Source organism: Lagopus muta, chromosome 8, assembly GCF_023343835.1.
Source record: "Lagopus muta isolate bLagMut1 chromosome 8, bLagMut1 primary, whole genome shotgun sequence".
Classification (NCBI taxonomy): Eukaryota; Metazoa; Chordata; class Aves; order Galliformes; family Phasianidae; genus Lagopus; species Lagopus muta.
Window position 1 is genome coordinate 32,580,109 of NC_064440.1, and position 17,043 is coordinate 32,597,151.

General features: G+C 43.0%; 1 protein-coding gene across 6 annotated transcripts in view; it reads right to left on the reverse strand.

Annotated features, from left to right (window-relative positions):
• Positions 1–17,043, reverse strand: part of ERBB4 (erb-b2 receptor tyrosine kinase 4) — a 504,768-nt gene that overhangs the window by 251,868 nt on the left and 235,857 nt on the right. The gene's annotated exons all lie outside the window — the stretch shown is intronic.

Genomic DNA, 17,043 nt, shown 5'->3' on the forward strand with positions numbered 1-17,043 from the left:
GGCTGAAGGTCTCAACATATTGTGAGAGAGAGACCACTGAAAGAGCTCACCATCAAGTAGGAATGGATGACAGAAATGGAGAGCACATTTGGAAGAGTAAAACGAAGCCCATAAGCAATATCACCACCTTATACTGCTAAATAAATGAGATAAATCATTCAGTATTTGCACAGATTCAACCTCAAGTTTCATTCTGAAGTGCTGGAACCACACATATTCCAGATTTTTAGCAAAAGTGGTATAAAACTATTACCAAAATGACTGCTGCTCATCCAGGTCGGCTGAAAACTTTGTTTACTTTAGATGAGCTATGCAGTAACTCCCTCTCACACCCAAGAATTAGTTGGCTGGGTTGAAAAGGAACAAACAAACAAACCCCCAAGCCAAACAAACCAGAAATACTTTTTTAAAATCTAAAAGGTTAATGAGACGTTCTTGAAAAGTGCCATCTTAGCACTCAATAGAGCCTTACTGTCCTCAACAGGAGAGGAGGCAGTCTGAAGAATGCTCCTCCCCAGAGCTGCTCCCAGAAACACAACTCCTGTGCTGGAAAGGTTCCCTGAATACAGTTTTAAATCTCACCTAATTCTGTAACTGCATCAGCCTGTAAGCACTCCATATGCGTACGTTTGTATGAGCATGTATATTTAATGGGCAAAAATTTACAACCACTTGTCTGCTTAAGTGGATACAAGCTTTTTTTTTTGTTTGTTTCTTCCCTTTGGCAAAGTCAATACCTTAAACAATACATAATAAGAAAAATTTCGCTTAAAATAGCATGCCCAAACTATAATGAACATGACAGGAACTCCAGTCAATGCCATAATACAAAAACTACACAGGCAAACAATAAGAGGCACTGAATTAAATGTGCCGAGCACGTATGGTTAGCAAGGAAAGAGAAAACAGATTCACAGAACAAAGGACAGGCTTTTCTTGTGCTGCATCAGCACTGCTGCCATGATTTCACCTGTAAGTATGCAAGAACCTTTTTATTATGTTTATACAGGTTCATAAGTTTATTGCCAAGTGCAGCAATATATATAGTGAAAGATATATTTACACCATGGCAGTAGCTGTTCTTCTGAAGTCTGATGTCTCTACAGCTGAAGCTGCTCAAAAATCTCTGGAGCTATTTCAAGAGTCACTTGGCATCTAAGCAGAGCACAGTGTCATTACAGGACTTTGATGAGAACCCAGTGACTTCAGCTACGTTGAGATGCACGGTTCAGTAGCTCAATATTAAATGCAGAGCTGCATTATACCCTGGGACACTGATTCTATTATCATCAGAGGCTTTCCAGCACTTTCATGATAGCTCTCTGCTTTTAGACATCTCAGCTTAGTCAATTTGGTCAGGAATTTCATTTTCATTGTACGCAGAAATTTCCTTAAGCTGGCTGTTCTGGATTCTCATTGGTACAAAGGAAATATTGAAATTATAATCAAATTTTCTCCACTCATGTTCCAAGGATACTATAATCATTCTAATTAATTTAAATGGACACTTTAAACTTGGAATGGAGTCGAGAAAACATTAAAAGCAGTTCTAAAACTGCATCTGACCAAGTCCTCCCTGCCAGCTTTTGTCACTTACAGCCACATTTTCTATTTTTAGAGCCCATCTTATTCCTTCCATAGAGCAAAGCACACCCGAGATGGCCCTAGTTCAGCATGGCACTGCTAGCACATGCACTACATGTACATACACTCACCAGAAACTTCATTTCCAAAGTTCAAAAGAAAAGAAGAAGAAGAAGAAGAAGAAAAGGAAACAATAAAGGATGAAGTTTTGTTGATACTGAAAGCCTGAGAGGCCATACAGACTCTCAGAGCCTCAGACCAGGAAGGACCATCCAACTCTACCTCCTCCCCTGCAACTCATGTTGAGCTTAGGCGTGATTTGAACTTCCCAACCTTTGTATACAAGGCTGAACACCGTGCTGCTTCACCTATCCTAATGCTCTCTCACCTGGGTAAGATTCATGTGTCCCACTAGGAAGGTATAATGACTCCTTCCACACCAAAAAAGGCAGGAAAACCAGCACGTCCTGAAATACCTCACACCTTGCAGCAGCCCAGCCCTGCTCCAGCAGAGCATGTAGAGCACCTCAGGAACCACCCCAAAATGGCGGCTGCCACGCCTCTAAAATGGCGGCCACTGCACCTCTAAAATGGCGGCCACTGCACCTCTAAAATGGCGGCCACTGCACCTCTAAAATGGCGGCCACTGCACCTCTAAAATGGCGGCCACTGCACCTCTAAAATGGCGGCCACTGCACCTTTGGGCCAAGCCCAAGTGGCAGGTGTCACATTTCAGGAACTGCCACAAAATGGCGGCCACTGCACCTCAAGCGCTGCTCAAGATGGCAGAAGCAGTTCTTCACGATCTGCGTCGGCGTGGCTGACATGGTACCTTAAGGGTTTTCATAGGTCAGAAAGCCACCACAAAATGGCAGAAGCTAGGCCTCACAGTCTACCCCAACATGGTAAACACCACATTTCAGGGTTGGCCCCAAAATGACAGCCACTGCACCTCAGGAGCCACCCCAACATGGCAGCCACCATGCTTCAAGGGCTGCCTAAGATGGCGCCGTCGCACCCCTCAGCTGGGCCACAGTCGCATGCAAACAAGCACTCAGCAAACAGATTGCTCAGTGGGGACAGGAGCAAAACAGCTTTTTGGTGCGAGCGCTGAATATCACCATCTGGAATTTGGGTCCTCCAACCAGGGACAGCACGGCTCCATTCAAGGACAATTTCTTTTGCACACTGTGTTTCATTTTGTATAACCAAGATGTTATAATCACAATATAATTGTGTATAATCAATAGATATCAAGAATCAAGAGAGTAAGGCAAAGCAGACAACGATCACAAAAGAGAATAAGTGGAAGAGCTTACCCTTGGGTTGAGCTCACCAGAAGACACCAAAAGAGGGGATCTCCAGAAAAGATCCTTCCCCTCTGGTAGCCAGCTCTTAAATAGGTCATTGCCTTCACCTGTGCTCCTCTGGCTGACTCATGGCTCACCTCAGGTGATCAATCAGAGGTTCAGGCCGTGACTCAGCAGTTCCCATACACATTTTCAACATTACATACGCAGAAGGCGAGCAGAGAAACCAGTCCTCAAAATGGCCTGCGCAAGGATCTTTTCTGAGGTTCCTTTCTAGTGGATGAGCTATGCAAAGGAACTCCAGACAACCTGCTCCCTTGCAAGGTAAATCCCAGGCGTGTTAGTTACAACTCATACTAGCTGAGCACAGGCAAAGCATTTTAAGCTCCCAACAGCCAGAGTTATCCTGCCAGCAGGGAGCAAAAGATGTGAATGTTTCCAGCGATCTTAAATTGCCCTCTGGTTCAGTCAAATGAACCTGAGTGAAACGCAGCAAAATACCAATGAAAACTTCGTTGTTCCGCCCAGGAATGCGGGTCAGTGCCTGGTGGAGGAACCTGGGGCTGTTCATAAGCACTGCAGTGTCCTCTTAACATCCACTAGGGAGGCTCTGGAGGCTTTTCCACCAAGAGAAATAGAAAGGGTGGAGAACTGTAAATGAGATATGCATTGGGAAGAAGCCAAGGGCCCACTTTTAACGCCAACTGTTGCAAGCACAGTGAGCTCTGTTTTGAGGGAATATCCATTTCAGGACGCACCGGCAAGGCTCCTCGTGCTTCAGCTGCCAGCAGAAAGCAGACATCTGCTGAGCCGGGTCCAAGGAGCTCCAGTGACCCTGCAACGTGGCCCACATGTTTTGTCACAATATGTGAAATCCCAAAAAAGTCAGATTTCCAAGTGACACAAAGGGGAAAGTATTTCCTAAGTGCATAGTCCTTTTTTTTTCTTCCCATGTCAGTTAAGGTCAGTGTGTCACAGTGAAGTCAGGAGCTCAACTACCATGAACAGTTTCCACCATGTCATCTGTTTCAGAAGCTTTTCGTGTCTCAAGTTAACCCGAAAAGCACATTTCACATTTTCCTTTTTGATCAATTAAAAGCTAAGCATTCATATCACTTAGAGCAAAACCAAACCGGATAAAGTTGCTTCCTGTTTTTATTACAAGGTATGTCAATGGTGCTCTTAAGGGGAATGCTGGTGAAACTTTACACAAGTTCTCAGGGCAGTCGTAATATTCACCTTTATGAAAGGCAGCCAAGCATGCTAGTGAGTGCACTGATCATCTAAAATGCCGTCGATTCATTTTCATTATTTTTTGCATACATTTTCACTGATGCAATGCCAATGCACTGTGTCTTCCACTGTGACAATTTAAAAATCAACATTTGCTAAATTAGCACAAAGTGGTCTCTAAGCAGCTACAGCATTTATGGTGATAACTCTAAGGGAAACAATAATATCCACACTGTAGCCATGTGGAAATTGTCAGCCTGGTGCACTTTATAAAGCTCAATTAGCTGTTGCATGCGTTGCTCATTGATGATTATGAATTCTTAATGGCAAGATAAACTGAGATTTTCAAAAGTTCAGGAGACATGTTGCACTGGATTCTGGCATGTGGCTGCTGCGAGTTTCTTTTAAAGCCCCATTCGCAACCACAAGAAATATTTAGCACGTACTGATATTTCTCATGTCTAAGAGGATGCTTCACTTTGAGGCAATGTCAAAACTGACATGGAGCACACATGTCAGGAATGCTGTTCCAGAACAAGCTCGTGTCTTGTCTCCTTCCACACCAAGTATTCTTCAATTACGTCAACATTCATGAAATTGTGATGTTAAGCCCCTCTGAGCACCACCAGTTTTTAGATATGAGGTGCAAGCTTTGGTGAAAATCCCTCAAGTTTGAGCGCACTGATGAATATCAGAACACAGATTGTGAAAAATAGTTTTCTGGTGCCTGATCTGGAAGCAAGTAGTGTATCATAACTGGAGTTGCCTTGGCAGCTACAGAGAATTTATTATCCAAAACACTGAACTTGTTTAGACTCAGGTTTGTTACAGAAAAAGAACAAGAAGAAGAAGAAAAACTTTTGGCAGTTTTTTTAATTTGCTTTAAGTAGTACTGAAGGATGTGACTGGTTGTCATTTTGTGAAGGCATGTACCTGAGGAGCCTTGTGCCATGACTGCAGAACCGAACTGTTACCGAATATTTAAGACAACCAATAGCAATTTCACATTACTCTTGACCTCACGGACACGTTGACTTCTTTGTTAATACGTGTTACAAATGATCAACAATATCTTCAGCAATAGATCAATGGATTGAACATTACAACAGCTTTCCTGAAATTTAAAGTGGCAGTCAGTGAGAAACAGATTTTGTTATGTCATTAGAAATTTGCAAGTGAACGTTTTCCTACACCTTAGAGAAACCATCTTTGGAGCAGTTGAACCAAAGGTGCGATTTTGGAATGGCTGGTGTTTACATTGTGTTATTCCAGGAAAGGGCCTTGTCCTATGGGAAGACTAGAGAATTAACGGTGCAGCTATTTACCTGTTGCATACCTGAAGCAAGTAAGACAGGCTCTGAGCTAATAAAAACATAGAACATAAGAACTTTTTAGGCTTATGTCAAGATCTGAGCGTCCCCTTTTGCTTCCTGCCTAAAATACAATTCCGCTGTTACCGTACTAGCTAAGGGAGGGTCTGACTTCCAGGTACACCAGCAATGTATCATCAGCTGGTTACACTGAGTTACATTATGATTGAGACAAAGCTTTCACTCTGTAACAACCCAATCTCCAGGACAAATCCCAGGGAAAGCTATGGATAACCATATATTTAGCGAAAATCAGTAAGGATTTTGACATTGTAACTGTAAAACCTGATTGGCCTTCAACATATTTGCGAAGTGGTTTCCAGGAGAGCTTACTGCATCATCTCCCAAGGGAAAATTTAGTCACAAATCAGATCAGAACGATTAAAATCAAAGCATTATGCTGTTAGAGAATGCTTCCCCATTTGGGCTCTTCAGTAGTAGCTACATTTTGCAGAAACTCAAAGCGTATCAGCTTATAGATGCCCACTCACAGAACTTCCAATTGCAGAGATTAATGCCTTTTGCTTTCTCTGCATTTAGGAGCTTCCATCAAGTAAATTTCACTTTCTAGGTGACATAAAAGTGCACAAACTACCACCTCACAAACAAAATAATGCCAGCAGTCTGGAATGGTTTTAGGAAAGTAATAACCATGGGAAAACACACTGCCTTTTATCAGTTTGCCTCAGAATAGCCAGAGCCTGTGAGAAGAGCTTGAGGGTCTCGGGATACTTTCACTGGGAAAAGATGAAGTGAGGGCTGACTTACCAAATGTTGGCTGACACTGCGAGCCAGCAGTGTGAGTGCTACCAAGTCAGCATCTGAATCAGCACTGGTCTTTCCTGCAGTTAGTGACTGGAGCAGAGGTGTTTTCCTAATAACACAAGGGGCCTTGACCCCAGTTGTAACCTCCACTGTGCAGGGCTTCTAGGCTGTTTCATGACTTGCACTGCTAGGGCACCCTGAGATGACTCTGTGCTGAACCAAGCCATATATTTATTTTAGCTCAAGATAGCATCTACAAAAAGGAAAGAGAGTCTTTGGTTCCTTCTTGTTCTTAATTATTTGTGACGCTGTAAATCACTGTCAGATTTCCGTTCGTGTCTAAGCTGACCTACATGTTGGGAGGTTGATTTGGTCCTCCAGATAAGGAAACAGGTGTGAGAACACCAGGGAGCCCATCCAACCAGCATGCCCAAGCTTCCTTCAAGGGAAAGAGAGGGAAGGCAGAGGAGGAGGAAGAAGGGGAGGAGGATGAATGGTGCTCACAAAGTCTCTTCCAGCTCAGAAGTCCCCCCAGGCTTCCCTAGCTTAAATGCAGCCTGAGACAGCAACCAGATGAAATTTTACACAGGAAACAAAAGGAAGAGGTGAAAAAGGATGCCCTTCCCATGATGGCAATGAAAGATCAAGTGTCTGCTCAGGAAGAATGCTCCCAACAAATGATGTACAGGCTGAACAGCGTGTGCAGAATGACACAGCGCTTCGAGAAAGCTGCCTACGGAGATGCGAGAAGTGTTTTATGTGCATTTAACACTAGAAAGAGGCTTTATATATTCATCTGATAGATGATGAGTGACAGGCTTTGTGCATCAGACATTGAGATTTCTTTTCCTCGTATACAGCCAGGTAGTTTGGTATGAATTACTGTCGAATCCATGGTTAGCCTGGTAAACTAAATACATTTATTAAAATTTCTCCACTGTATACTATGGAAGCAAGAGGAGATGCTAGTTGGCGTGTTTCCCACTCCTTGGAGTGATGCAGCCAATTCACCATCCCAAAGATCTGATACAGAGCTTACCAACACAACTACTACACATCCCCATTCAAAATGCAGGTGGAGGAGCCAGGCCACTCCTGATGCACAAGGCTGCTTCGACCTCTGATCGCAGGAAGTAACTGCATGTAGAGAAGATGAGGCAACCGTGTCAAATTTCAGCTAAATAACCTCAGTCTGAGCTTTTGGGCTGGTTTGTTTGTTTGTTTGTTTGTTTGTTTTGCAAGAAGCAAATGTCTGGAAAAGCAGTATTTTGTTGGTTTTTTTTTTCTTGGGAGAGCTTTGCTTTTCTTTACCAAGAAAATCCTCTCTTAAAAACAAAAAACAAACAAACAAACAAACAAACAAAAAACCATTCAACTTGTTTCGTTTGTGCAACAATCACTCTTTAATGAGTATTTTAAATGCATTTCCTGGGAAGAAACAACTTTATTGGCACTGTAGGACATTTTTGCACACATAAATTAGCTGATATTGGAGCTGCTGCTGCTTGTTTCTCTCTATTGAAGAGGAGAATCTTCATTCAAATATTGGATTTTAGCAAATCTGTTTCTAGCTGAGCATGTACAAATACACAATCTGAGCTCAGCATCACACCTTCCAATAGAAACTATTTCAGACTCTGTGATTCTCTGATCTTCAAGAATAGAAACCCTGGAGAGAGCCATTAATCGCTGGCTTTTGATTAGGTTTATTTCCATTAAGATAAAAAGTGAAGAGGCTTCTTGTTTTTAACGACGTGGTTTTCTTTTGTTTATCTAGAAGCTGGAGAAAAGCTCTGTTACTCAGGAGCTAATAGATTGTTGAAGTCTCCTTCAAGCATAGATCCCTAATTTATATGATACAAGCAATGAGTAAACCACTTGCATTTAAATTCTCAAGCATTCTCCAGGAGGGACGTGTAAACTTCAGATACTGAGATTATGATGGGTGATAACAACTAGAAAAACAACCTCTAATCTGCAGTGGCTGAACTAACCATACAGATAAGATTTTTCTCCGCATTAATTTCATTACTTCTCTTCCAGGTGGGCATGCTACAAACTTCTCCCACTCAACAGCTGCTTCCAGAATGAGGCAAGATGCAGAGCCTTACAGGAGATGGGTGCAACCGTGTCCAGGATTTGTAATAACCAGATAATCAGTTACCATAAATATGCCATAGTACCTTCTGAACCAATGAAGAAGCTGTAGTTTTGTCAATGCTCCCAAACAACACTTTTGTTTAAATTACAGGTGAGTGTATGGGAATGGAAGAAGCTGGAAAAATTCTACATGAAATGATTTCTCTCTTTTCCAGGAAAAAGACCAGAAAACACCTTTATCTCTTATAAGGAAAGCCCTAAAAACTGTAAAGGAGAACATTCCAGAATAAATGCTAATTTTACAAATGGAAATGGTGAGGAATAGGGCAAAAGATTAGAGAGGGAAGGGGAACTGCGTGTGATCGGGAGCATAGAAGGACAGAACACATTGCTCGTAACAATAAAAAAAGCAAATTAATGTAGCCATAATTCTGGCATTATCTAATTTCTGAGTGCTTGATTTTATAGTCTTACTGCTTATTGCTTTTTTTTTTTTTTTCTCCAATTTTTTTGGTGGTGTATGGCAGGAAAATTGTGCTACTCAAAGTAAGATACAATTTCTTTCAGTACTTATCACCAGCAAATGATTGGACAAGCGATCTTTTGCAAGCAGCTTAATTAGAGGAAACCTCTATATTTAATAATGTTCCTTAATGTACTGAATCACACACAATAGCTTGTTGAAGAAGGAAAAACAGAGGGGTTATTGTCATAGCTAAGGCTGGAAAAAAGGCTCAGTCATTGAAGTCATCACAGAAACAATGTTATTAAACTGCAGCTGAATAATCTCAAAGGAGTTCCCAGCTGATTGACAATGATAAAACAACGCAGAAGCTAAAAAGGGACCTTCTCTCTTCACCTGCCTTTTATTAATGCTCTTATTACCTCTCCCTCAAAGACAGAGGTGCTATTGTACTTAATATTAAACACAGTTTCTCAGCCTGTACATCGAGGGCAGCTGCTCTGCACCCTCAGCTGGGACATGCCCTTTGGCAGGAGGGGTCCAGCAGCCTGAACCCCAGAAACTCACCATCCACTCGTAACCCTGAGATGCTGAACATACCCTGGTTAGCCTGACTATATAAAAAGAAAACAAAAAACCACAAAAACAATTCAGTCTGGGTTGAGTGGACTCATTTTGGCCATTACTGCCTCCGACTCCTTCCCCCCACAGAGCACAGACAAGATGTATCTTCCCCAGAAAGAAAACTCTAGGGGTTGAGTGATCATTACAGCTTAGGCTTGAGCACAGCTAGGGGAGATGACATCGGAAGGCCAGAAGTGGTATTTCATATCTGTTAATTGCTTTACAGCCTCTATAATATATAGGAAGTACCAGCTACTGTGAGCTATCAAAGGTCAGACTGTCATGAAGTCATTACAGGCGATGCTGCCTTCACTTAGCACGTAATTGCTGAACCTAAGTATATTCCATACCACCAATAGGAAAATGAATTATTTAAGTACTCTTAACAAACAGTATTACCACTTTAATTGCATTGGTATTAATTTAATTCTAAAAAGCGCCTTAGGATTTTGCAGAATCAAATTTTGTTACTCTGGAGCTTTTAGGAAATTCAGAGCAACATAAGTGTGTGTATATATATGCAGCTTTTGTATGCATTCACACTTATATATTTTATGTGTGTTTTTAATAAGTGTGTGTGTGTTTGCATTCCTGCAGGATTTCTTATCGTCAGACCTGTGTGTGTCTAAAAATGCAACCCTTTGGTAGTTTCCTCACCGAACTGCATACTGCTGTGAGACAAGAAAAATCCTGGATAAAATGACAGTTTTTTCTCAGTCAGGCAAACCCAGCTCTCATTCTCACAGCACCCAGCCTGACTTGAAGGCTAGATAGACAGGTATAATACCAGGTTAAAGTTGCAGGCATTTCTAGCTCTAAAGGACTTCATTTTTTCCTTTTTACACAATCTTCATCTACTTGTAGCTGCCAGCTGGGAAATGGGAAGATGGAACCAGGTCGGACTGGTTTACTGCTGGAGATGCAATGAGAGCAAATATACACCCAGTGCCAGCCCTCAGTATCCATACCTGCGTTACCCTATGCTTCCAGAAGCTGCAGCCAGACAACTGCTCTCTCCATATTTCTCCATAGCCTCTGCTGATGCAACTATTTTTAGCTAGTTTTTCTCCCCCCTGTTTTCTCACACAGTCCTACATAGGAGAGATACTCAGATTTGTAACAATTCGTTGCTCAAAGCTTCTCTGAACTTCAGTCGCCTTCTCGCATGGTCCCGCTGGTCAAGAGATGTCTTTGCCCTCTGTTCTGCTTCCTGGCCCAATCCTCCCAAACTGAGACCCACAAAATCACCAAGGTTGGAAAAGACCTCAAAGATCACCCAGTCCAACTGTCCACCTATCACCAGCAGTTCCCACTACACCACATCCCTCAGTACAGCATCTAAACATTTCCTCAGCACCTCCAGGGTCAGTGACTCCTCCAGCTCCCTGGGCAGCCCATTCCAGCACCTCACCACTCTTTCAGAGAAGAAGCATTTCCTAACATCCAACCCAAATCTCCCCTGGCACTAGTTGAGGCCATTCCCTCTGGTCCTATCAGCAGTTTTACATGAGAAAAGGCCAGCTCCCTCTTGCCACAGCCTCCCTTCGTACCCCCCACCGCATTCACCACTGAGGATCTTAGGTCTCATAAACATCTTACTGAAGGAATAAATCCATTCCTTTTTATCGAAGTGAACTCATCCAATAGATTTATTTATTGACTACATTTATTTGGAGAACATGAAGTTCAACACTAGGTCCTGTTTCTTTGAAGTCAATAAAAACCATTTCATAGGCTTTGCATCGTGCCTTTAGTCGGTCAGAGAACTACTGCAAAAATCATTCGGTCATATAACAACCTTGCACAGGTATTTCCAGGAGACCTTCAAAACAGCCTTTTCTATCCCTGACCGCCATTTGTGCTGCTCAGAATGCAATCCACGTGCTCCAACACTTGCAAAAGTATATTTATATAACTATAGGCTGACATGTTTGGCTGTCCACTCATCTGAAGACGTGTGTGTTGGAGTGTGAGAGCTTGCACACACTGTACTTCATATTTGGAAGTCCCACACACTGGGGGCTGGAGCGGCTCATGTTTAGCTCCATAGCTCACACATGCAGCGATGTATTCACATTCACAGTATTCTTCCTAATGAGTTTCCATGCTGGTCGACCTTTTGGCTGAATATGTGGCATCCCACCTTCCCAATGTCTGTTACATTACTTTCCTATCCCTGTTTGACCCTGCCAGTCCACGATTATATGATACTAAATTAAAGCATTACAAACCAAGAGAGAAATTCCATTCCCTCCCTTGCAACCCTCCCAGCCCTCAAGTACATTTGCCAGTGTGAATGTCACTGCAAGAGCTCTTGGCTTTGCCTATTGTTGAATCAGAGCTTGAGAAAGAATGGAACCGTCACCTGCTCACACCTTCCCGAAACCAAAGGCTCTTTATTTCACTTGACATTTGCTTGTGTGCCAGCACTTTCCTTTAGTTCAAGCTGCTCCCAAGTATAGGCAGCAATTAATAAACCATTTGGTATCTTGTTCTGCTAAACTTCAGCAAACCCAGCTCAGCTCTTTTACTCTCCTCCTTGAGAGGCTCTCTATTACCTGCCATCAGCCCAGTAATTCAACTCGCTGCTTCTCTGTTCCCCTTCTATTAAAAAAAAGAAAGAAAGAAAGAAAAAAATCATTATATGTCCTTTCCTTTATAAAATTGCCTCTTTTTTTCCCCTCTCTTGTCCATTTAGACTGTAAAGATCTGTGTCATACAGCGTCCCTACACTGCATAATGAAATTCTCAGCTGAAAGGAAGCTGCAAAGTCAAGAGTAAAACACAAATTATCAGTAGTTTCAGAAAAATGGTCGTGATCTTTGCAAGTCAATGCTTAAAGCTTAGTAAAACGAGCTGAAAAGCAGCAGTTCCATATAAGCATTTCTTTCCAATTAATCATTAAAACAGAGTCTATCATGATGTCTGCACACCCTGTAGTACAAATACCAGCAATCCTGCAATTTCTAGTGGAGGTTCATTGCTTTTCCCCCTTGTGTTTCCAGCAATTTGGGGTGGGCTGACATGAAGCCTAAAGAGTACGATTAGTCTGACTTATCAGCATCTAAAAATATTATCAAAATGGTTCAAATGGTAACATAGGGCTTCAGTAACCCAAATGACCAGATTCATAGCAAGCTTCAGGAAAAAAGAACTGATTCTCGGGCTGCTGACAAAGCACTGTAGTCTAAAGCATAACATCTGCTGGAGAAACTCCACTACAGAGGTCTTTGCCACTCTCACTGCAAATATTAGACTGAAAGATGAAGATGGTGAAGGCACTGGAGGCTAAACCTCCAGCTCGTTTTCACATCATTCCTCATTCTGCTCTTTCCAACAAGGCAAAATGCGTTTTCCTTTTCCTTGCAGAAAAATTCACAGGATGCCTACAAATTAACACATCCTTTGCTTCGACTGTTCTCAATGAGATATATAACTAAAGCTGAATCAATTAAAACAGACAGAGAGCTAATAAAGCATAGCTTTAAGCCAGAATTTCATCATCACTCCCCTAGGGACCAAGAAGTCATGGGAGATACCTGAGGCCAAATTTACCTAATTGTTCCACAATAAATCCTTATGTTTAATCACAGACTGTTTCAAAGGAACTCCCAATAGTTCTAATTAATTAGCTTCATGCTATATCCTTTCATAGAACTGGAAATATTTCACCACTCTTACCTTCGCCAGCAAGCCACCACTGCTCAGCACTGCAGAATACCAGAGGAGTGGCACAGGTTTGAGTGGGCAATGGGATTGCATGTGTGCACATATGTGTACCCATGAAAAGATGTGCTGTGCTGGGCTCGGGTTCAGATCAGACTTCAAGAATGTTCTGCAAACCATGCAGATCTTGTCCCATCTCTGTGTTGTACATAACACGGCTGCTGCTGTTGCAATTCAGATGGAAATGCCTTCTTGTCCGCCTCAGGATGTCCTCCCTGGCTGATGTCAGTATGTCAAACTCCATCAATGTTCCCAGACTAAAAGCATTTTAAAGGGAGAATGATTTAGTCAGAAGAGAATCTTTGGGTAAAAACTTTGCGATACCTTTCTTTAAAATTATGCTTTATGCAAAACTCCTGCTGGCTCCTATTGTGGAGGCCTGCATCTCCAAAGACCTCCACAGTGCAGTCTTATATTGCCATCAGGCAACCAGAAAGATGTAAGAGAAAAGAAAGATGCCTGAGCCTTCACTTTTTAACATCAAGATTCATTGCATTTTGTGTCTGCAGAGCCCACTCGCAGTCTCTTGAGAGGCTGGAAACATTTCCTGCTTTGTCAAGAAGCAGTTCTCAGTGTAAGCCTGGAACGAGCTTGGGTGGCATCCCTGGCTTTAGGCACGGAGCATCCCAAGACTTCTACTGCCAGAATCCAGCTTGGTCTCTGCAGCAGGAGAACTCCTGCTTTACTCTCTGAAAATTAAACAGTCACAACATAGCATAGTGTGCTGTGGTCAGTCGAGCCCAGCCAGGCTCCAGGACACGAGAGCAAGGTTTGGCAGTGGGTTGAGGTGTAGGCACATCACCAGAGCCACAAGTCTGCCTGAAGGATTGGTCGGATCCCGTATGATAGGCTCTAGGAATCACTGTGAGACATTCACACCCTAATCACAGAAAATCAGGAGATGGTGACAGACAACAAGAGTGCTGAATTGCTGTCTGCTCCTCGGCTCCCAATACTTTCCCCATTCAGCGTGCTTGTGAATTTATAGAGACAAATTACAGAATGCAAAAACTGCCAGATGAGGTTAGGAAGTATGAACACAAGACACCAGAAAGATGCTACGCTGGTTGCGTGTCTTCATCTTTTACACTTACTGACTGCCTTCCCCAGGTCCTGCTTTTCTGAGCATTAGTAGGAACCTCTCCAGCAGCTGTTAAAGAGCTGATGGTGCATGGGGCTGCCAAAAATCCTTCCTGTTCTTTATGCTCCGATTGAACTTTCCTCCTCAAACCACAACACCTGGCTAATCAGCATCAGTTACATTTCCATACATTTACCACCGGCTGCTTCTGAGACACAGCTAAGGACATATGTCCCTATCTAAGCTACGTACATACACAAGGCAACTTGCTGCAAGGAAAACAGGGGTCAGATAAGGAGAGAGGGAAAGAGTGCTGCCTTCTAGGTGGGCAAAAAGGCTGACATGACAAATCTTCCCCCTTGATCAGCTTATTTACCTCCTTGAAAGCTCATGATGACAAAGTATCTGAACCGGAGCAGCTCTGGAGCTGAGATCCCTCAGCGTCCGCTGCGGTAAATTATTGCCTGGCTCTGCTGATGGAGATAGAGAGAGGTGATAGTGTTCCATAACAAAGGATAAATGGTAATATCCACCATTTCTTTCCACTCTGCAACCAAGCTGCTAGTATAGAGTGCTTAGATTAGGAAGTCAGTGCTATTAAAATAAAATGGCTTTCTCCCTTTCTTTATTTTCTCCCTAAGGTGAACAATGGCTATAAAAAAGCCATAGATTTCCTAATAAATACTAAACTGTGCTAGAATCAGATAACTGAATTTATGCTAACTTCTAAAAGGCATTTTTTTGCAACAAACAGTTATTCAGATATCAATAAACATTGTGCACTTTATCATCATCCTGATGGCTTTTCAGCTGGCAAAAGAGCTGTTTATGTAATGTGCCTTCAATTCCCAATTTCTCAGTATCCTGCTGCCGCTATTCCCACCCTCTCCTCATCTGATTTCTGAAGCGGGTGTGCATTGCTGCTGAGACAACTCTGCTCCTTTCTACTTTCTCAGCACATCACCTGGAAGATAAACTTCTGCTCGTCAGGTCACGGCTGCAGCCGGGGGAGAAAGTATGGGAGACAGAGAACAGTTCCTCCAGTCCTGGAAATACCGATAGAACTAGAGATAACTCCATGACGTGGTTCCGCTTTGGTAGCCAGGGATTTAATTACACACTCCAGAAGGACACAGCCATTAGCATATGCATGAAATGCAGTACACAGCCTTTTACAGAATGCCTGTAACTACTGCAAGGTGAGAAAGATGGTTCAGGGAGCGGGTAGCATGGGAAGAAGGAGGCAATGCCCATGCAACATCAAAGCAGCAAAAGAAGGCACTCTGGGAGCAAGATCCCTCTAGTCTTCAGTGCTGCGTGGAGCTCGATACAATAGAAAGGATGCAGTGAAAGTGTTGATTAGAAACAGGGCATGGCTTCTCTTTCTCAAAAAAAGCACAAAGTGATGCTTACACTGAGAATCTGCTCATTTTGCATAACACAGGCTATCATCAGGGGAAAAGTGCTGGAAAACCTGCTTTGATTCTCTGTGCCATGCACTGTGAACGTCCCTTGAGGGCTGCTGGCACCTTGGCCATCCCCAGGCAAGGCACTGCCCAGTGCCCACTTCCCCTCTTGCATAGGAAACAATTCACTGACTGGCCAGCACGTCCACCAGTGCTCCTCCTCGATCCTCCCTGAGCTGGGGCTTGGTGTTAGATATCTGGTACAACACAGGCCCTCTCATCTCCTGGTTTTGCTGAGCGCTTCCTAGTGGGGATTTTCTGGTAGCTAATGGTTAGGGGAAGCTCAAGCTGCAGCAAATCCCTATGAGGGGGTCACTGACTCAAATCCATTTCATCTGCCCAGGTGATTATTTTTACAGTCTGAGTTGGAATATATGGGCATCAGAAATTCTACTGGACAAATTTGGTTGAAACTAGACAATGCAAGTTAAAAGGGAAGGAGGCTGAATAGCACATACTCATAACCTTTGAAAGCTTAAGAAATCAGGCTGGACAAAGGGAGGCAGAACTGAAGGAACTGCAAGTTTCTAAGTTTATCCACCCATTTACTCTTCTCCCTCTCCACATTCAAGCCAGAAGCCATGAGGTGCTGGAGTGAGCTGACCCAAAAGTCATTTATGATCTTGATCTCCAGCTTCGAAAGAAATTCAAGCGGTGGTGATAGCCTGCTAACAACGCCGGAATACTGAGCCCATAAACTGAATCTCCTTGGACTACGAAGACCACTCCCTGAAAATTATTGCAAATGGATATGGATGAGCTGATGTGAGGCTCTGAGCAACTAACAGTGTCAACGGTAACACAATTACATGATGGAGGTCATCCAAATCTCTCTCCAGGCTCTTGAGACAGCAGGAGATTGGAGAAATGAGGCAGGACCTGGAGGAGAAAGGCTTGGAAAGGAACAGGCCCCTGTCTTCTGTATGCTCCGGAGTTGTGAAGAGATGGTGACTAGATACACTCTTGTATTAAGGGCCTTGGTCAGATGTCAAATAAGCCCTGGGACAGGAGAGGCCCCAGGAGGCAGGGCATCCCGGCCCTAAGCTGTAGGTATAGCAGGGAAAGGTAAAACGACTGGCTGGAAATGGCACACCATGATCATGCACTGTCACAGAGAAGTGCCAATGCTGGAGCCAAGATGTCAGCACAACCTGGTGCTTACTTCCAGCCTATGCCTGGCCATACATCTCCGAAACGCGTGATCTACTTGGACATGTTCAAAAAGTGTTGCTTATAAAAAATGTCAGTGATTGAGTGACCAGAAAAATGTAAATAAAAGAGCCCTAAATTGCATCATTTGAGTAAATGTGTATTTATACAG